This window comes from Prionailurus viverrinus, chromosome F2 (assembly GCF_022837055.1).
Source record: "Prionailurus viverrinus isolate Anna chromosome F2, UM_Priviv_1.0, whole genome shotgun sequence".
NCBI lineage: Eukaryota > Metazoa > Chordata > Mammalia > Carnivora > Felidae > Prionailurus > Prionailurus viverrinus.
In genome coordinates, this window is record NC_062578.1 from 8,551,739 (window position 1) to 8,573,356 (window position 21,618).

Here is a 21,618-nt window from a genome sequence, read left to right on the forward strand (position 1 = left end):
AATTACATTCCTTGGCCGATTTTACTTGAGCGAGAACGAACTTCACAACTTTACCTCTCGGAGTTTAAGCCTGTGCCCGGTAACGCTCTTCTTGGAATTACTGGCCTCTCCCCCCCGGGGATCCTAAATTCATCTGCAGGGAGACTGTTACTTATCCTTATACCCCCAGCACCTGGTCAGTGTTCTGGCATGTAGCAGATGTTCGATAAATATCTGTTGACCATAACCATAGTCCTGATAAGGAATTTCAGGAATCAAAACGAGCAGGTAAACACACGTGTTTTGATGTTTCTGAAATTTCAGATCAGCGCAAAGCAAGCTCAGAAGGCGGCTTGTAGAATGACGCTGTTAGTCTGTTCTGGCAGAGGAGTGGAAGGGAACCCAGGGGATCATCACAACCACCCGGGGGTCCCTCCTGTTTCGGTCCGGGGGCGCTGAAAGTCAGGGACACGTGGGCATGTGCTACTCAGAGGCCTGCGGGTGACCCGTCAGGCACTGCAGAGACACGCCTGGGTGGTGCTCAGTCGGCCTGCATTTTCAGAACATCTCTGCTTTCAAATGTTCTATTCCATACCTCCTTGAGCGCATGCAACCGCGTCGATTACGATTTACCGTTTGCAAACAGCCCATGAAGTTTTATAGGAAAGAAAAAGGAACAGGGTGGAACTCAAATTCTTTAAAGAGGATGTTCTTCACGTGAAATTAAAATGTGACGTCGAAATGACGTTGAAAATGTCAGAGAAAACGTCTGCGGGATTACCGACACAAGAGAAATCAAAACGGGAAAATCTACATAAATGTCGTTGGCTAAGGAAAAGTAATGGGAAACAGTTTTCTTTTTTTCTAGCCGCTAAAACAGTTGCAACAAAACCTAGTGGACAAAAAAATCCACAACCTGTAACACTAAAAAACTAGGAACATCTTCTCATATACCTTAAAAATGGACTGTACAAATATACAAATGTCTCAAAACAGTATGCTAACTAGATTTTTAATGCTTACTCTTCACAGATACTGTGATTAGGAATTTCAGCCAGATTAATTTATGTACCTTTTACTTGACGACAAAGCTCTGTTCACATATACTGTGGGACCTCGCCGGCTCCCAGCCTGCATCCTTCTTCCCCCCAGAGCTGGGTCCCTGCCTGCCCTCGGTGGAGCTCATGACCCCATTGGGCCCATCGTCTGGCACTTGGCACGGCCCTCTTTGTTCTTATCATTCTACCTCTCCTAGGGCCGAGGGTCCTGGCCTCTAAACCTCAATCCTGCATCAGAAGTCCTGCTGACAGACTTACCTGGTACCACATCCACGGGTGCCTGGATGTCCAAGTATCTCTACACCTCGACGCTGTGCCACTGAGCTGCACCTAGGGGCCGGGAGATCTAGATGCCTGGGTGTGTCCCCTTTCCAGCAAGGCTAGCAAACTGCTCTTGTCCCCCTGGGTCCCTTATCCTAGCATCTGCCCCATCCCAGCAAGCAGAGACAGCAGCCCTCCCCACCTGCCCGTAGTTAATCAGATCCCTCCCCGTAGACAGAAGGGAGATAGACTGGTAGCGTGGGACAGTCTATCACTCCGAGCAAGATTCAGAGAAAGAGGAGCTTAAGAGTTCATCTGCAGGCTATTTGGGGAAGATGAACAAGTAAGCTTTTACAGCAGCAATGCAATTTGTGCACAAAGGGAGACTGCTCACTGCCAGTATTCCAATCCTTCCATCAGACTATAACTATTAATAAAGTCCTGCTGAACACAATACGTATTGATAGACCTTAAAATAGTAAGTGGCATGCTTATTATGTGGCATGCTTTTCAAAGCTTTTAATGTGACGTCTTAAATTATTTAAAAACTGAAATAATGGATCACTTTGAAAGCCATGCCATATAATGATAAAAGCCACCTACCTGAGGCCCTGCTCCAAACTCTACAAGGTAACCTTATTAATAGATCATCACAGAATGGAGCATTCTGGGTGCCAAATACGGCCAAGGCAGCACCAAGAGGCAACCTAAAAAGAAAAGAAGAGTTAGTTTGAAATTCCAAAAGTCAGAACCAATCTGGTTAATGGCATATGAACCAAACTGGTTTTTATGCATTATCATATTTTTATACTTTATCGGAAAAGCTAGCTCAATTCCTGTTAGAAACAAATACGAAACAATTTATAGTACATTGAAAAGCAAAAAGTAAGTAACTCAAAATGCCTGGATTTATAGATTTCCCCCCAAATCCCAAGTTCTCTAGATTGTTCATATTTTTACTCAAATATTCCCAGTTACTGCCATTTCTCAAAATTGCCACTTATTTCCCTCATTTGTATTTCAAACACATCCACTATTTTCTCTATAAAATTTTCAGAAAAACTGTTTGGGGTTTTTCTAAACACCAGCTAATGGAGAAACGCTGCCCAGGAGTGTTTCCCTGAGGCCATGTGGTCACAGGCCAGGGTGCAAACCGGAAATGCCCTCAAGTAGAGACAGAGTAAGGAGACAGAGAACTGCTCAGCTCCTGCCTGTGTCTTTATGATGAGACTATTATTTGTCTGAAAGCGAATTCGCAGCTGGCAAGTCTGTCTTCAAGAACACACGAAGAGGCAGCAAGACGCATTCCGAAGTACTCGGGGATCTGGATGAGCCACCGCTTCGTTCTGTGGGTACAGGTGACGAAGGCCTACCACCAAAGGCGCTAACCGAGGCAGGAAAGGGATGCCAGGAGTCTCTGCAGAAATCCTCGGCTTCGTTTCTCCAGACCAGAGAGTCGACGCTCAGTCATACGTGGCTGCCGCTGATTAAGACAAACAGCTGACACTGATGCAATAAATATTGCCAACAACTATTACATGCGGCATCGATCTGAAATTCCTGGGATGCAAACAGGCGCGGCCCCTGTTCGCAAGAGAGCTGCGGCCAGGGGAGAGATGCCTGATGTCAAGTGAGGCGATAGGACTGTTAATTAAAACAAAAGCTGCCATAAGGCAGTATTACAGGGAGGAATCAGCAGTGTATAGGGTATAAACAAGTACCAGAGGGTCAGAAAAGGGAAAGAATACAACTGAATTTTGGTGACTGTGACCTTCCAGAAGGCACAATCAGGAGAGGGAGGGGGGAGGGAAGGGTGTGCGGGGGGGGGGGGGGCATGCCAGTTAGCCAGAAGAATTCCGAGATTGGAAGCCTGGCTTATTACATATTCTGAGGCGGTGCTCCGGCCGGAGTGTAGTATGGTTTACAGACACTGGTTTACAGATTCTAATGACAGAAGAGCACTAAACCCAAATGGCTGGGACATTGTACGCTCACGTACCAAGGACGGCAAGTGGGGCGGTTATGAGACGCTGAGAACAAGTACTTGGGGAGGTGGGGTGGGGGAGAGGAGAGGAAAAAGAAGGGAGAGAAGAAAGTATAGGGCGTGCTGGTGCAAATGAGACACAGCAGCTGGGTGCTGGAATAGTCTGAAGCAGAGAGCTGAGAACCAGCAAAAACAGGCATCTCCTAGAAAAACGCAGACAAGCCCTTGAGTGCCTGACCACAGTAACAAAGGAGATAAGAAGAAGGCAGACCTAGTTGTGTGGCTGACTCTTGTAGAGACGGATTCAAACCGAGTTACTGATTAACTCGTGTCGGTGGCCTCCCAGAGGCCACCGCTTTTAAGACAAAACTAGGTAATTTAAAGACGTGATGGGCAGAGACAGAGCTTCAGATAGAAGGAAGGACAAGGTGGCAACCGCCACGAAAAGACAAAGCTACTCAGAATGTAGATTGCCGCTCCCGCATTAAGACACCACCCCACAGCAAGAAAGACCGTGGGGGTGGAGTGGGAGGGAGGGGACAAGTGGGGCAGGAGGAGGAGGCAGAAGCACCCCCAGGTGGATTGCCAGTTGGGCAAGGAAATGACTTCCAGCAAAGGGAGGCTCTCTTCCAGAGAGCTTTGCACTGGAGAAGAAAAGGGCTGGTAGGTACCTAAGGGGGGACTCAGGATGCCAGGTGGGACAGACCTGGGACAGCTTCTGTGCTGAGTGAGCATGAAGAGGCAGGGAAGAACATGGAGCAGATGGGAGCCTGAGAAAAGGGAGAGGTTTTCATCTTAGATGACAAGAGGAGCTTCTTCTTCTTCTTCTTTTTTTTAATGTTTATTTTTGAGAGAGAGACAGAGTGTGAGCAAGGGAGGGGCAGAGAGGGAGGGAGACACAGAATCCGAAGCAGGCTCCAGGCTCCGAGCTGTCAGCACAGAGCCTGATGCGGGGCTCGAACTCATGAACCACGAGATCATGACCTGAGCCCAAGTCGGACGCCTAACTGACTGAGCCACCCAGGCGCCCCGCATCCCTGATGCTTTAAAAAAAACATAAAAAAAAAGTTTTTTTTTTTTAAAAAAAAAGTTTGACGTAAGAACTAAGTTTCTTAGTAGCTGCTGGTGGGAGTGTAGACTGTTAAAATTTTCTGGACTACGTTGTGGAAATATGTCATCAAAGCCTTTTAAATGTTCATATATGCTGACCTCATGAATCATTTCTAAAAATGTAAGCAAAAAACAACAACAACAAACAACAACGAGAAAGGTGACGAAGATTTAAGTGTAAGCATGTTCGAAGTATATTTTAAGAATAAAAATTGATAATGTGTAATAAAAGGGGTAAGGTGTATGTCTGTGTGACAGAATAACAATGTAGCCATTAAAAACCGTGCATCTAAAGAGTATTAAATCACATGGGGAAAACACTGATATGATGCATTTAAAAAGTAAGACAGAGAATATACTATGATTCCAATCTTGTGAAGTCTACACTTAAACACTTAGAACTATTCCCCCGTAATACCCTTAAATGTATCTAGGTTATTTTTAAAAATTATCAAGATATACACTTTATATTCTTCTGTATTTTACAAATGTCCTACTTTTATATTGAAAAAATATTTTACCAAAAAGAATGGCTTTCCAAATAACGGTGCTGGAAAAGTTTGTTGTCCATTAACAACAACAACAACAACTTGAATCCATACCTCACACTATATGTAATCTTAACTCCAAGTGGATCATAGACACCAATGTAAAACCTAAAACTATAAAAATTTTGGAGCAAAACAGACAAAAATCTTGTGACATTCAGTTACTCAGAAATTCCCTGGCTGCAACATTGAAACCTCAACCTATAAAATAACATTGATAAACTGGATTTCATCAAAATTTAAAACTGCTATTCAAAAGAGAACGTTCAAAAAATGAGAGGACGAGCCACTAGAAGAAAATCCTCGGAAAGCCTGGATCTGATAAAGACCTTGTACCTGGAATATACTAAGAACTTCCAAAACTCAACAATAAGAAGACAAACTGAAAGATGGGAAAATATCTCAATGGACATTTCACCAATGAAGATGGCCAGTAAGCACATGAAGAGATGCTCCACATCATTGGTCCTTACAGAAACACAAGTTAATATCACAGTGAGACAGCGCCATCTACCCCACTAGGATGACTGCGATGAAAAACACTGACCGTCTGACTGCATCGGGTACTGGTGAGGATGTAAAGCAAACGGAACTCGTGCCACTAGCAAGAAGGAAAAAATAATGAAATCTTTTTCAAAGTCTGGCAGTTTCTTAAAATGTTACGCACGTGTCTACCATATGACACAGCCATGTCACCACCTATGTATTTACCCAGGAGATACGAAAACCTGTATCTATACAAAGACTCGTACATGGATATTCATACCAGCTTTATTTGTAATAGTAAAAAAAAAAAAAAAAAACAAAAAAAAAAAACCAGATACGACCCAAATGGCCATCAATATGGTGAGTGGATAAGCAAGCTGTAGCAGATTCCTGCAATGGACTACTAATCAGCAATAGACGGGAAGGAACTATTAATACGCACAGTAACGTGGAGGAACCTGGAAATAATTATGCCGAATGAAAGAAGTCAGACAGAAAAAAGCGTATATATGAAATGATTCCATTTATATAAAAGTCTAGGAAATGCAAGCTAATCTGTAGTGACAGGAAGCAGTTCGGTGGTTATCCGGGGACAGGAGGGGGGCTTGGGAGGGACAGCTCACCAAAGGACACGAGTAAACTTCTCGGAATGATGGTTATGTTCACTATGTTGGTTGTGGTGAGGGTATCAGGGATGTGGACGTAGGTCACAACTTGGCAAATTATACACTTTAAATGTGTGCAGTTTATGAAGATATCAGTCATACCTCAACGAGCCAGAAAAAAAGCCCAAGTTTTCATGTTGAGAAAAAACAAATTACTGAGGATGACCAACAAATCTTCATGTGAATTCACTCAAGTTTGCAAAAAACAACAACAACAACAACAACAACAACAACCAAAAACCAAAAACCAAAAAACCCAAAGCACACCACTTTCTGTGAACTGATAAACTAAAATCCTTTGTAAGGGCAATGACTCAAAATGACTAGAATCTTCCCTTCCCATTCAGAGGGGGAAAAAAGAAAAAGAGGAATATTGGCTTAAATGGAAGAGCCACATTCAGTCCTTACTAGAAAGGGTATGTCTAGGCGGCTTGAGAGCCACATTCTCAGCTGTTGCCCGTGGAGGAAGCCAGTGCATTTCACCTGTTGCTTTAGAGACTGGCACATCGTGCTATGTGATTTAGAGGCTCCAGGAATACACTCTGGTTGGAACTGAGACCTACAAATAATAAATAGTTCTGGAATAAGTTCCCTTTATCAAATACCAAAGGAACTACCCGCCGAAGCGATTCCCTGCAGCCTCTGTACGTACCTTTTAAATATGTTAATTCGTGGAAGCCTTGAAAGAAAGAAGTGCCAGGCTAATTGGCGGGCTTGCCTTTGATTAATTAAAAGTAAGTAACCCTGGGGCCAAGATACAAAAGAACAGGTATCAGCCATGCTTGGGCAGGTACTGCAGGTAGAGGGAGTCAGAAACCTCGCGGTGCGTCTGGGTAACTTGAGGCAATTTGTTATTTTTGGAGCCACAGCCAGAGGCAGGCGCTGGAGCTAAGAGACCGGCAGCGGGTAGAGGGGCCTTGCGAGTCATGTTACCGAAGGCTGAGCATTTTTAAATTATTCTGATGATTTACAAATTACCCTAAATGTGGGCACCTGTACGATTTGCTGCCCCCCACTCCCATCCCCGGCCACGTTTCTAGGTAATTCAGAAGACGACCAGCCTTCGTGTGCTTTTGTTGCTCTCCGAAATGGAAGGGAGTGTGGGCTCTCCTTTCGGGTTTTATTTAGCTTAACCTTTTTCCAGAGAAATCTGACCTTCCCGAGTTATAAACTCATTTCTTAGGCCTCTGCAGCGTTTGTCAACATGTAATTAACAAAAAGGGGTGGAAAGCCTTCAAAGGGAGGCCCCCACCCGGGACCCGGCCGCCCCTTCTCCCCTGCAGGACACGCCCGCCTTGCTCCCTGTGCCCCACTCCGAAGGGCCCCTGGGTTACAGAAAGCCGCCCTCCCGTGACCCGTGACCCGAACGGCACGCTTCTGGCAATCTCCGTCTCACTGCTCCTCGGTTCCTCTGCTGCGGAGAGGGCCTCGCAACCTGAGCGCCTCCACCCGGTCACAGAGCCCAGGGCAGCACAGGGGACGGTGCCTGGACGCAAGGGACTTGCCCTCCGGGAACACAGCGGTGTCCGAATCCCGCCTCGGCCCTACTGTAACTTCAGACGACTGGATGGCTCTTCAGCATTGTCCTCTGCAAGGTGGGAATAAATACTTACCTTGCGGCGCAAGGTCAGCGGGGTCACGGATGGAAAGTTCTGGCTTAGTTCTGAGGGTTCAAAACGCAAAGCCATTATACTCAGTGTGTTGTTCAGAAGTAAGTGCCGCCCCCAGATGGCCTGAAGTGCACTTAAAAATAGGGGGTTTTGTTCTGGTTTGTTCTTGTTCTGGCCCCGGCTCCCACAGAATCACAGCTCGCACGATCCCTGACGGACAAACAGTGGCGGCACTCCGTGAAAAGACGACCATGCACACAGATGTGACCGATATGAGTACTGAAGTGACGTTTGGTAAGCGGTATACTCTTGATCGTCTCATCTCTGCGACACAGGTGGTGTGTACCTTAACTCTGATGGTGGTCACAGTCACAGATAACCCCAAATCACAGCTACGACAAAACCAATCCACGGGGAGCCAAGGGCCATTCTGCACGTTGAACTGAACGTCGATTTGGTGATAACGTGATCGTGACCATTCAGGAATGGACTGACCCTTGCCTGCGGCTTAACTGTGGTGAAAGATTGCGTCGGGCCTCCGAAAATATAAAGATCACCCCAAATCAGAGAAAATAGCTACATGTTAGGGGGGAAAAAGGTACTGCATCGAAGTACGCCCGCAGTAAACCGAAATTCCACACCGTGACTTCTCGAACGTGGGAATGTCTCTCTCGCATAGCATCAGACTAATCCCCTGCCCTCATCCTCCCGAATCTGACGCAAGGGCTGGCAAGAGGAGTGTGAAGAGGAATCCCATCTTGCAGAGCCAGGCCGGTGGAGGGATCAGGTATGCAGGGGAGGCACAGGGAGGAGACGGGGATCCAATCCTGGGGCAAAAGACGAGTGCTCAACTGTGACACACCACCAAGGAGGTTGCTCCAGCGGGAGGTAACTTCTCCCAGTTTTAACACAAGCCGTGTGTGTTTTTTGAGATTTCCGAACGGTCGTACCCGTATTACTTTTACACTCTTGCTCATCCCTTGGCAGAAGAAATGTTTCTAAACACTAGATGCAATTTGAACGAAATAAATTTATATGAGGTCCACCTTGGCACACAGTGCCTTTGGCAACAACGCAGTTTATGTCAAATAGATCTGTAGGTACCTGCCACAATACTGGACTTGCTTGTTTTTTTAGCATTTTAAAAAAATGTTTATTTATTTTGAGAGAGAGTGCACATGAGCAGGGGAGGGGCAGAGAGGGGGGGAGAGACAGAGAATCCCAAGCAGGCTCCACACTCCGAGCAGAGCCTGACGAAGGGCTCCATCTCACGACCGTGAGATCATGACCTGAGCCGAAATCAAGAGTCAAACACTTAACCCACTGAGCCACCCAGGTGCCCCCGTTTTTAAGAGTTTTACTGGCACTGATCTTGACCATAAGGTAATGAATGATATAGAGACCTGTGTATGTATTTTTCCATGTATTTGCCTATGCAATATGCACGTTTTGGCCTTTCTGAACCTCAATCCCTTTAACTGCAAAGTGAACATGGTCGATTCTTGATTAAGCGGAATAGCCGGAAAGTAAGGTAGAAGATCACAGAAAATCATGGCTAAGACAAAATTGATCACAACGGTACGCTGACTTGTTGTCCTTTTGCTTTTTAAACTAAGTTTCATTTGGGTAATTTAAAGCTGCAGATCAATCCGTGCTGGGCCAGAGGGGGGAAGAAGCGACTTCAGGAGTAACAAAAAAATAGCAAAGAAACTCTTGGGTCTGTCTCCAACAGCTTCCGCTGGGTACCGGCGAGGGCCACGGAATAAGTTCCACCACAGCAGAGATCTTGCTTTTTACCGACCCTTTCCGGGTCCCTAGTATCTAGAACAGTGGATGCCCGAGGAGGTGCTGCAACATTTACTGAATGAGTAGCAGGAGGAAGAGAAAAGAGGGAGGGAGGGAAGGCTTCCCTTCTACTGGCCAGGGTGGAAGAAGACAGCTGCCCAACCTACTTGATGACCTTTGTGAAGGATTAAGAATTGACCGGATACTTTAAACTTGGAAATTCTCTCGGATTTCCCTGGAGTATCCAGCAATCGAGAAAACCTTGTTCTCTCTCCTCTCTTGGCCCACCCTCAACAGATACCAGGACACTGCAGTCACTGTGCCATCTTGTGGTCATGTCTCGCAAGTTCGTCTTCCTCAACATACCATTAGAGTCTCCCTACCTGCACAGAGTCTCTGGGAATGAGCTGTAAGAGTAAAGTTTTGGGTAAATAAATCGCCATCCTTTAATTCAACTGTCACGGAAAACAAAAAATGTGATTAGTCACCAGTTCTATTATCAAGAAGCGTGTAATCTAGAAGGGGAGATGTCTCAAAAAGGGCATTTATAGCTACCGATAACACAAAACAGAAGGTAGAAAATGCCCCGAAATAAGTATAGATTAAGAATAATGGGAATTCACAGAGATAAAAGACTCATTCGAGCTTTGGAGGGGAAAATGTGGGGAGGAAGAGCCAAGTGAGCGGAGAGAGAGAAGACGTCGACTTGTCAAGGGGGGCTTGGAGGTGGGGTGCGGCTCCCACGGGAGGCGCAGGGACAGGGCAGGGACAACGGCGGGGCCTGCAGAGCGCGTGGACTATGGCAGGGGCAGTTACTTCTTCCTTGACTGGAGCTGATGGTGGCCTAAGCGAGGGAGTGGGGAATGAGGCTGTAGAAAGGCGGGCTGAGAGGGACCAGGAGGCTGTGAAAGGGCTGGAGGAAGCCGAGCACGGAGGGCAAAGGGCACTTCTGTGGGTGAGGTCAGCCTCCGTGGCGTCTGCGGAAGCAATCCTGACTGGTGGCGACAGGCGTCAAGTGCACTGGCTGTGATGCCGTGGGTAAAAAGGGACCTACCTTTTGCAGCTGGAAGGTGAGATACTTAAACCCGGTAGGTTGCTACGAGGGATAGATGGGAGCGGGCATCACACGCAAAGCACCCTGGCGGTGTGTTTAACAGACAAGGGAGAACCAACACAGGCTTCGAAGAGCAGGGGAAGGATGAGGGCTGAAGGCGGCTTGTGACAGAGACACAGGGGCGAGTCTGCTCACGACACGCAGGTGTTCAGGGGAAGGAGCGTGGAGAGGGGCCGAAGGAGGAACCTTCTGCTTACGCAAAGGACAGAAGAGGCTGGCCAGCGCAGGGGTGGGGGAATGCCACCGAACGGGAGGACAAACCAGGGAGCCGGATGGTCCGAACAGCAAAAGGAAGGAAGTAGTCAAGATAAGAGAGACAGTAGTCGAGATAAGAACTAAATCCTACTCCCTTTTGCTGTGGAGATGGGTAGGTTTTTAGTAATCTTGGAAAGATTCAGGGGGACGGAGGAGGCCGCATGGGACGCTGAGGCTGAGGAAGGGGTGCAATGCGAGAAATCTGAGGCTCGGAGCTCTTCAGAGGAATGGTGTCGGCTGAAGGGGAAGGTACAGAAAGAAGTGAGCTTTGTGTCGCCGCGTTTGCTCCGAAGCTGGCAGAGGCTCCGAGGCACGTTTACGTGTTGATAGGACCAGGGAGAGAAAGGATGAAGGGTTAGCGGGATGGGACCCAGAGCAGAGGAGCAGGTCCAGGAGGAGAGGCTGTGTGCAGACGCTGACCTGAGACCTCACAACACACGGGCGGAGGGCAGAGAAGACAAGCGAGCACTGCCTCACAGAGGAGGGGACGGCTGGGCACGATTTTCGGCAATGAACAGGCGCTGGCCAAGTGGACGCAGGGAGGTGAGAACATTCCAGCAGTGCAAATGGCATGAGGGCGGGCATATGAAACCACACTGACGAGCCCGAGGACCTGCGGTTTGGTGTTGTGGGGGGAGGAGAGGGAACGAGAGCCAGAGAGGAACCTGGGACCCAATCCTGACGGGCCTTGGACTCGAGCCGTCATTTCAGGACCACTTTACACATGCTAGTTCTAAATCATCTGGTGATACGACCGTCCATCTGGAAGCCCAGGAAAAGCAGCAGCCGGGGGGGGGGGGGGGATCCTTCCAGGGCTGGGAGTACCAAGGTGGGAAAGCGGGCAGGCGATGCAGTGCAATGTTCTGGAGCACTAGCGAGAGCAAGCCGGGGCGGCAGAGAGCAAGTGAACACGGACCAAGAGGAAAGGAGAGGCAGAGAGCGTCCACAGAGCGAGAAGCCCAGGTCCCGCAGGGAAGGCAGTAAGTGGAGTGGAGGGGACGCAAGCTGTCCCCACAAGGCTCACGCTAGGGCTCATTCACAGAGGTGAGCAGCATGAAGTGACGACAACACTCTGGAAGGAGGAATGCAAATGTGACGTAGTTTTAGTACGTATGATAGCATCAGAGAATCTTGATGACGAGGTTTGCACCTTCTTAGTATCTAGATTTCTTAGCTGATATCCCCCCAGTTAACACTTAAAGGTACCAAAAGAAGTGCCAATTTGAATCCTTTTTTTTTAAGAAAGGAATTAGGTAATGTGAATAATCACTTCCTTAATTTGCGTTGAGAATTCGGATTAATTCAGAATTTGGCAGGTGAGTTTTTCCCCCTCACTGTAACTGCAGTTGTAGTAGGAATCTCCTTCTCACTTATAATGCAATGTCAGTGATCTAGAACAGGGAGAAAAAAACAGAGAGGAGGAACAGGCTGTGAACGGCCAAAGTAGACGTTACGAAGCCACACGCTCCATGCACTTGACGATGGAGGTAGTGCCGTGCGCCCTCCCTCACCGGGTGCCAATCTCTCAGGCAAAATGATAACAAGTCGGGTTCCTGGGATTTCTGGCACGGGGAATACGAGCGGCCTCAGCCGTCAAAGGCAACTGTAATGATGGCAGCAAGCGGTGGCAGCTCGGAGGGGAAAACATACGAAAGACAAATATGCACAAGAAAAATCAAAAAGCATAGATGGCAGCAAGATTTCCTTAAGTCGTCAAGGCCCACGTGGGGGCGAGTTAAGGAAGCGGACACTCCCATGTGCTAACGATGACTGAAGATGTCCTCCCGGAGGTCCAAATGGCCGTGCAGTTGCCAAGCCAAGGAAAGCATTATCATTTCCCCCACCCATTTCCCACCTAAGAACTTAGCTGAAGAAAATAACCTGAGGTGCACACTAAGGTTGATGTGCAAGGCCATTCATCAATGCTTCTTTAAAGGCTGGAAATAAGGTGCACGGCCAACACCAGGAGAAGGTGAGATAAATCGTGGCGCTGACTCACACGTAGCTAGCTTGTGAGGAACACGCAGAAGTAACATCCAAGCGCACAGGAGATAACCTTTACGTGATGTCACGCTTTCACAAAGTAGGATATAAAGCAAAGAAGATCTGACTTTGGTTTACAAAGGTATGTGGTTTAATGAAAAAAAATTACCTGTTTGTATTTAACGTTTCAATGACGTGAACTGTGATATTACGTTGGAAACACAGTATCACGTGCCTGTATTTATTTGATGTATATCGATGTTATTCTTGTTTCTGGCACTTAGCTTAATATTTACTTCTTCCACAAATTCAATCCTTCCTATTTTTCTTTCTAGGTGACTCTAACATGTTTGGAGGTAAGAGGAGAACCTGAATCTTACATAAAATGAGGGGCCACAGAAGCATGTCGGACAGTCCTACAGGGATGCAGTTACCAAGAAACAGACGTGCAGGAAACTCTACAGGACTAAACCAAAGCAAACCAAAAAGACCCCACTTCTTCAACAAGCAAATTTTAAGGGTGAACATAGGGAAGGGGTAACCAGTAGGTCAGAAAAGACTTAGAGATGTTATCAACTACCTGTAGATACAGACCCTATGGGTTACGCAAACTTAAAAAATATTGAGACGATGGTAAAGATTTGAACATTTCTAAATAATTGACGATGTTAAGACATTGTTCTTTTGAGTTGTGATCATCATATTGTGATATATCTAGAAAGAGTTTGTACGTTTTGGAAATACACCAGAAAAATGCAATGATATGAAATAATTTTGCATCAGAAGACTCCCCAGAAGAGATACGCACGGGTAGGGGACAGACAACACATGACTGCCTACTGAGGTTGAAACAGAACTGCTGAATCAGGTTTTGGGAATATGAGGATCATTCTACTATCCTCTATGCTTTTGTGTATCTGAAATATTCTATAATCAAAAGTTTAAGAAATTCTCTAAAGGCAGCACCACACATAACCTACGTGGTAAAAACCATATGTGATGTATCACAAACCGTATGAGTGCTTAATACGAACCGGTGGATGGTGACAAAGAAATTGCGTGTAGTTTATGACACTCACAACTTCTGTGAGCTAAGGAATGCGCATGATCATTTCTGAAAGCCTGGCCCTGCCACAAAGGTCACAGGCCAATCAACCGATGTATACTACCCAACTGAAGCCCAGTAGTCCTTTGTACTTGTGCGTAAAAGTGACACCATGACAAACAGCTTTAGGACTCGTGGCCTTTCGATTCTATAGATTGTTTTTTAGAAACAAATCGTGTGGGAGAGGGTTTTCAACATTTAGGCTTTCAAATAATCACTTAGTGGACTGTGACGGGGTAATTTTTTTAACTCTACTAAGGGTGGAGAATAAATTGGTCCAGCGGGATCAGAGAACTGTGTCAGGCTGGGATGAATTCGGTGGCTTGTGGAGGCAACGGCGGTAGAAGGGCCCTGTGTCACGGAGCAGACAGACCAGACAGTGGGGGAAAGCATCTGCTGGACTTGGCAACGGGGGTAGGGGTATGTGCGCGTGCAAGGTCTGCGGAAAAAAGAGGAAGGCCGGCCGGACGTGGCAGAGTCCAGTGAGGGCTTCAAGCTGTTCTGGTCTGGTCTGTCCACCGGCTGAAGAAACACAGCCAGTGTGGGGTACGCATTTCCATATTCGATGGGACAGGAAAAGAGATGGTGAGCCCCAGGCAGGAGAGCAGAGCTTCCCAGCAGGCAAGAGAAGAAGGGGTCAGGGTGCAAGTAAGGTTTGTGGTCAGAGGACGGACTGCAGATAGGGCATATCTGATAGACTCAATTTCCTCAGTGAACTTGGGGCACTTATGTAATGTCTATTACAAATTCTAATTAGAATCCCTATTAACTATTAATAGACTAGTATTAATCACCAGATCATAAAATATTAGGTATTTCTATTTTATTAAATACTAGAATGCAAACAAAAGGGAAATATTAGTTATGTAATAGATTAATACTAGTCTACTATATTATATATAATTATCTTATATATTGTAATTATAATATATATCTACTATTCGATTATTAGAGATCCTAGTTCTATGACAACTATTATCGGTGTCATTATATTAGCTAGAATTTCATAGAACAGAGTGGACAGGGCTGCTTAGAAAACAAAAGCCATGTAAGCACTTACATGAAGCAGGTATTTTGCTGAGGACTGTATTCACACATCGTCTCATTTAACACTTACTTAACTTCTCTGAGCCTCAGTGTCTTCCTCTGTGAGTGGGGGATAAGCACAGTACCTCTCTTTACGGAGTCGTCGCGAGCATTAAAAGGGTCCCTGTGTGTAAGTGTGCTGGACAGTGAGCACACGGTAAGCACTTCGTAGCGTCGGGGGCGCCGTTGCTCAAGAAGTGAGCCAACTTCCCCATCCACCACTTCTGTAGCTACCACGTCACTCCCCGCTGCAGCTAACCAGCCCCCCCCAGGCCGCCTGCCACGAGGCCAGGGCAGCACAGGAGTGAGCATGGGCAGGGAGAGAGGTGCGGGGGGTGGCGGGGGGAGGGATGGGGCTGGCAGTGGGGTGGTGGCAGAGCCACGAGGAAGTCCGGCTTCGGCCTCTAGGGATGGCTGAAGGGGGTGACAGCCACGAGGAAGCCGGGCAGAGCCTGTACAGGCCCCCTGCCTGCAGCTCCAAGGAGGCAAGGAGTCCTGAAGCCTGGAGGGCCTGGCTTCCTGTGGGGGGGACAGGGGCGGCGCAAGCTGGGACTGGAGAGGGGGGAGAGAACCCCCAAGGAACTCTGGGTAAGTGAGGCCACGGGACCCACCCGAGACTCCACTTCCAACTCTTAGAGCTCAAGCCTCGCGAAGCGTGCCGCGTGCTTGCTGTGCGAAGCTATGAGGATAGGGAAGACTTAGCTCCCTGAGCAGGGCAGGGGGACATCCCCGAGTGCAAGTCAGAGCAAGCTGTAGGCCAGGGCACAGGACTCTGGGGGCACAGAAGAACCACTGATTCAGGCCAGAAGCAGGAAAAGAGAATCCCAAGCTGAAGGACTCGAGGGCACCAAGGGCAGGGCAGGTCGGGGTGAGTGCTTCAGGTAACGGCCGACGGTGCAGGCCCAGCGAAAGGCTTCCAAAGTCTACTGAAGATGGCCGAACTTGACCGAAACGCTCTCAGGATGGCTGCAATGAACATGCACGTTACACTCAGAACTGTGCAAATGTCCAGCAATTCTAGTATTTTATTTGGGGGTAAAAGGCACAAGGTGTGACCTTTCTGGTGATGTGTAACCTCAAGGGGGTACACTGGAGCTCAGGGTACCCTCGGCGGTCAAGTGATAATGTCCATGTGCAGACTGTCCCTCTGGGAAAAGCCAGCGCGGGCGTCTGAACGCATCACTCCCCTGGACCGAGAGGGAGCGAGCGCTTCCCGGCCTTGGGTCTCGGCTGTGGTAGTGCAAACACCAACGGTGGGGGGAAGCGCGTGTCTCTGGATTCCTCAGGCGCGGGGAGCGCTCCCCCGTCACGTCTCCTCTCACTGCCCTGGGTGCCATCTCCTGTGTTGGACCCCCCTCCCTCCCACACCGTCTGCCTCCTGGCCCTCCTGGGGTGTGTGATATGTGTGTGGCTTCCTCTGTGTGTGAGCACACCCGCGTGTGGGTGCACAAGCGTGCCAAAGCTCTCTGCGTTTCTCTGTGGTCCTGCTTTCCCAGGTGGAGGTATACTTCTGTCTCCCCTCTCCTGGTTTGTGTGTTTGTGCACCCCTAGGGGTGTGTGTGTCCTTCCCTTCCCTCTGGGAGTCTGTCTCTCCTACCGAAGCCGTGTGTACCTGGTGTCTTACCTCTAGCTCTGGCGGGGGGGGGGGGGGTGTCTCTCCCACCCTCTGGAACCTGTGTTTGTGTCTAGCTCCTTCTGGGCACGAGGGTGACTCTCTCTCCCATCTAGTATGCTGAGTGCGATCGTGCCTCTCACGACCTTCTGGGTTTGTGTGTGTGTGTGTGTGTGCGGGGTCTCCTCTCACGTCCTGGCATGAGTGGGACTCTCTCTCTCCTCCCTTCTTGGGGTGCCCCCAAGGTGAGTGTCTCTCCACCAGCCTGCTGTAAGTATGTCTACTGCCCCCCACCTTTCTGCAATACGTATGTCTCCTCCTCCCCATCCTGGAATGGATCTCCCCGTCCTTCCACCTCCTTCCACCTCCCGGATGTGTGCCACTCTCTCCCCCCTCATCCAGACGTCGGTGTCCCCCAGGCAGGGGTGAGATGGAGTTTCTGTATCTCTCCCCTCTCTGGGTATGAGCTGGGCATGCTGCTTTCTCTCTCCCTCCCCTGAAGCACAGACATTAATTCACGCATACATCTATGGAAAGACCTAGTATCCCCAGGTGCACAGGTCTCCCGTCCCCACTGTGTGTTTAGTCTGTGTGTCTGTGTGTGTGTGAGTTTCTCTCTCCGGGACTCTGGGCATGTGTACATCCTCTCCCCCGTATGCGTGGCTGGCTGTCTTTTTTGGGGTGTACTTGTCTCCACAGCCTCACCGCAAGGCGAGGGCGAGGAGGGGGCTTCTGTGTGTCTCAGGGATGGCTCAGGCTGCGAAGGGAGGAGCCCATTGGGTAGGGTGGGGGACAGAAGAGATGGAACAAGCCACCTCCCTGTCTCCCATCCTTGCCACCCTGCACTTCATGGTCAACAAGCGACCGGCTGCCACGCCTGCGGGCAAACCCAGGCGTCTTCTCGCCGGCCTTTCTACGGGCCCAGTGTCGCTGCCATTCCTCTCAGGGACGCTGTCCCGGGACACCCTCTTGCAGGACTCTGATAACACACCCTAGCCGCCGCTCCAAGCCTCCTCCAGCTCCCCTCCACAGCAGCTGACCCTCTGGTATGGCCCCGAGGGCAGAGCGCCCCTCCCCAGATATTGCCGCTGTGGGTGAGCCGGGTTCCAGAGACAGAAAGAAGGAGGAGGTAGGGGCTCTGTGTAGTGAGGAGGCTGGGCATGCACAGGATGAGAGCAGGGAAGGGAGCTGGCTGGGCAAGCACAGGTGTCACCCGGACCGAGACACGGGCAGGCGACCAAGCTCAGAGCAGCAGGGGAGGGAGCTGTGAGGAAGGTGCAAGCTGCGAGGTCACGAGTCCCAGGCAGCTGCACTCTCAAGGACACCAGGGAGGGGATGACTCCACTGTACCTCGGGCCCTCTGGCCACACGGGAGGGGCAGTCGTGAATGAGGACGAGGCCCGAGGTGTGGGCCAGCTGGCAGAGGGCAACCGATGTGGCGCTAAGGAGTTCGAATCACAGTCTGGACCGGGTGTCCCCAAAGGGGCACGAGACAGTCCCGCGGGGTGGCTCTCTGGCCTCACCCCCTACCCGGCTCCCTGTGCCTGGCTGGGCTCCTCCTCCGTCAGGGTCTTCTCGAGAAGCGCCCCTCCCAGGGTGTTCCTGGTTTGCTCCTTCTCCTTTAGGCCACTACACACGGTCTGTAAGGGTCCCTCTCTCCCAGCCCCCCAACTCTTCATCCTTGTGCTCCTTACTGCCTTCCAGACCACCTGCCACAAGCTGAGCGAACTCTCTACCGTCTGTCTCCGTGCAGTCTGGCTTCGTGTCTGGCAGGGTACCTAGCCCGTGGCAGGCCCTCTGTAGAGTCCGCTGAGATGTGAAGACAGCGTCCTGTACACAGACGTGGAGATGTTTGCGTGCACAGATTAACAGCCATGGAGGCCCGCGAGGGGGTAGCGACTGAAGCTTTCTCAGCATGAAGCTGCCAGGCACAGGTACGGCAGGAGTGGGAGCCTGTGCTCAGGAAGGGTGCGAGCAGAGAGACGGGGTCCCAGGAGCCCGAGGAGACGCCCAGATGTTGGGAGAATGGGCACCGCCAGAGGGGAGCGCACAGGAGGTGTCTGAGCAGGAAGAGCGGGGCCAGAAGAGCAGGAGAGGAGGGGGTTTTCAGGAGCACGTCAAGTCCTGCAGAAAAGCCAAGTGGCGATAAAATGGAAAGATGCTACTATTGGTTGGGCTATTGATGGATGTTCTCCTGGAACACAGACTCAAAATAGGGGGGCGGGGTCAGGTGGAGAAGATGAAGGAAACAGAGACGGGGCTGAGACCATGCTGTCAGGGAGTGTGGCACTAATGGGAAGGGAGAAGAGATACACAGTTGGGGGCGGGGCGGGGGGGCAGAGGCAAAGGTCTTCCACGACACTTTGTTTCTGAAGGTGGAAGCAGACTTCGCAGGTGAACGGGGGCAGATGGGAAATACCAGGGCGGGAGGGGTGTGTGGTAACCCAGTTGGCTCCAGCCAACTGATACGTGCCTCCCCAGGTCATGAGGCCCAGCCCCCCCTAGACAGACTCCCTGAGGCTCTGCTAAAGCGTGTCCCACCCACAGGAGTATTCTGGAAGAGCGAGAGGTAAGGAGGAGGTAGGCGGGGAGCCGCGTGGCTGGCCCAGTCTTCCCTGTGGACTGGGCAGGGTCTCAGGCACGAGGGTGGGGGAACGAGGGTGTGAGGGCTGAGAATCCGTGAGGAGAAGATGCAGCCAAGGGGCCGAGAACAGAGACACAGCTAGAAGACTGGATCTGGATCACTAAAGACGCCACCGTGAATCTCAGGGGGTCTGCTTCTCAAAGCATAAAGATCCCTCAGTGTGGCATTCAAGGTCTGGTACATCCTGGCCCCGTCTCCCTTTCCAGCCTCATCAACCGTCATTCTGTTCACCTCTGCCATCTGTACTCCAGTTGCGGGGGAGCGCCCGGCGTGTGCCACGGGCCCAGAATGGTCACCCCTCCCTTGTTCTTAGTTTTCCCCTCCCATTGGCTGCTCTAGGACCACCTCCTCTGTGGATCGAATCATCTCCTGCCATTGAACCACTTCTTCCTCTGTATGCCCGTGTATGTTTTATGTTTCTACAAAGGAAGTACTAGACCCACATCACAAGTTCCAACTGAAGGGTAGAAAAGATGGCTTTGTGACCAGGGGTCGGAAGGAATGGTCGGGCCACAAATAATACTACTCAAGTCTGAACTGCTGGCTTTAGGATGTTGAGAGTTGAGAAGCCAGCCTTCCATCCAGGCAACTATGTCAAAAAGGCCTTTGAAAATGTGGATCTAGAACTTGCCAGTGAGGAAGGGACTAGTGATAAGGATCTGAGTCATGTGCACAGCAGCGGACGACTGCTTCCAATCTGGATTATAGTAACATTTCTGTAACTCCCTTCTCACACCCATGGGCTCAACTGCTTTTGGATTCTGAGCCGACTTTACTTTCCTAACTCATATCCTCCCCTCCTCAAAAAGCTACAGTGCCTTCCACAGCACAGAGTGCAAACTCGTTGGGCTGGGTGGGAATCAAGGTTGTTCACATTCAGGCATCAGCACACCTTTCCAGTCTCACCTGGTGCTGCCCCCCAACAAACCATCCTTTCCAGTCAGACTGGTATTCCTGGAGGCCATGGACAATAAGCACATTTCTGCCTCCTCACTTCTGCTGAAATCATTCCTTTCAACCTGAAGGCCCTCCCTTCTTTCTGCCCATTCTTAACTCACGCCTGTTGAAAGCCCACCTCAAGTACACCTCTCCCTCCTCGGAATACCTATAATTTTTACCGCTTATACCATTCATTTTGCATTTTTTTAAAAAGTTTATTTATTTATTTTTGAGAGAGAGAGAGAGAGAGAGAGAGGCAGAGAGGGAGAAAGAACCCCAAGTAGGCTCTGTGCTGCCAGTGAAGAGCCTGCTGTGGGGCTCGAACTCACAAACCATGAAATCATGACCTGAGCTGAAATCAAGAGTTGGATGCTTAACTGACTGAGTCACCCAGGCACCCCTCGTTTTGCACTTTCAGATATACTGCCTGTTTCCCTTTCATTCATCAACCTATCATCCACAGGCATAAAAGAAAAACAAAGGAAAGGCAGAAGGCAAATACAAGTTCCCTAAGAGGGGCAGGAAGTACTCTTCCTACTTCTGGCTCCCATTTGGAGAATAAAGAAACTTCAAAAAGAAGATGGTTTGAGATGGGACTTATGGGACAGGGAAGATGTGGACAGGTGTGTGAGGAAAACATTGCAGGGACTGGCCAAAGTAAAACAAAACAAAACAAAACAAAACTTGGGCACACTGAAATGTGGGGTGTGTCTCTGAATTCCCTAAATCTGCAGAGGTAAGTACATGAATAACAAAATAGGGATCTGGAACTTAACTTGGAATCTTGGAGGACTTGGGATGCTGCTGCACACGGCATTAAATTCTTTCAATTCTCCTGAGTGGTAAGATCATCAGTGACACCTTCTATCTCGGAAGCCTAATACCTGAAATTAACTAAACACTATTTTCAATGGTCATGATAAAGAATTACATTGTTTATGGAGCTCAATTCAAAAATTCAAAAACAGACCCTCATTATCCTGAAGCTGGATGGCATTGTTATAAATGTGTTTTAAAGCAAAAACTGATCAAGACTACACCTTGTGAGATCATGAAATCCTATAAAACAAAGTTTAGGTTTGTATTTTTAAAAATCTCCTTTAACTCAGCAAACTTAGAATTTCCTCCCAATTCCCAGTAGATGGCTTAAAAATAAGTAGACATGTAGCACTTTCTAAGTTGCGTCAGCATCAACCTTATGACTGAAAATTTCATTTTTACAGCTTTCAAAAAATAAATATATAAATTCCAATCTGGATATAATTTAGGTTTACATGAGCAAATTAATGTACCATAACTAGCTTACATGGCCAGTGCATTCTAAGGACTTACTTACACAAAGTAACAGAATGCCAGTTTCGGAAATCACGACTGCCCCTTGCATTTACATAATG

The 21,618-nt window shown here is 49.0% G+C and overlaps 1 protein-coding gene across 3 annotated transcripts in view; it reads right to left on the reverse strand.

The window, feature by feature from the left end:
* PLAG1 (PLAG1 zinc finger) overlaps window positions 1–21,618 on the reverse strand; it is a 51,139-nt gene that overhangs the window by 15,769 nt on the left and 13,752 nt on the right. Inside the window, exons 2-3 of one of the 3 annotated variants that reach the window (XM_047842468.1) lie at window positions 1,902–2,005; window positions 1,296–1,367 (exon numbers count right to left, since the gene is read on the reverse strand). The exons of 1 other annotated variant lie outside the window; for it this stretch is intronic. The gene's annotated coding sequence lies outside the window, so the exon portion shown is untranslated. The remainder of the gene's footprint in view (window positions 1–1,295; window positions 1,368–1,901; window positions 2,006–21,618) is intronic. One more of the 3 variants, XM_047842467.1, reaches the window with a different exon arrangement.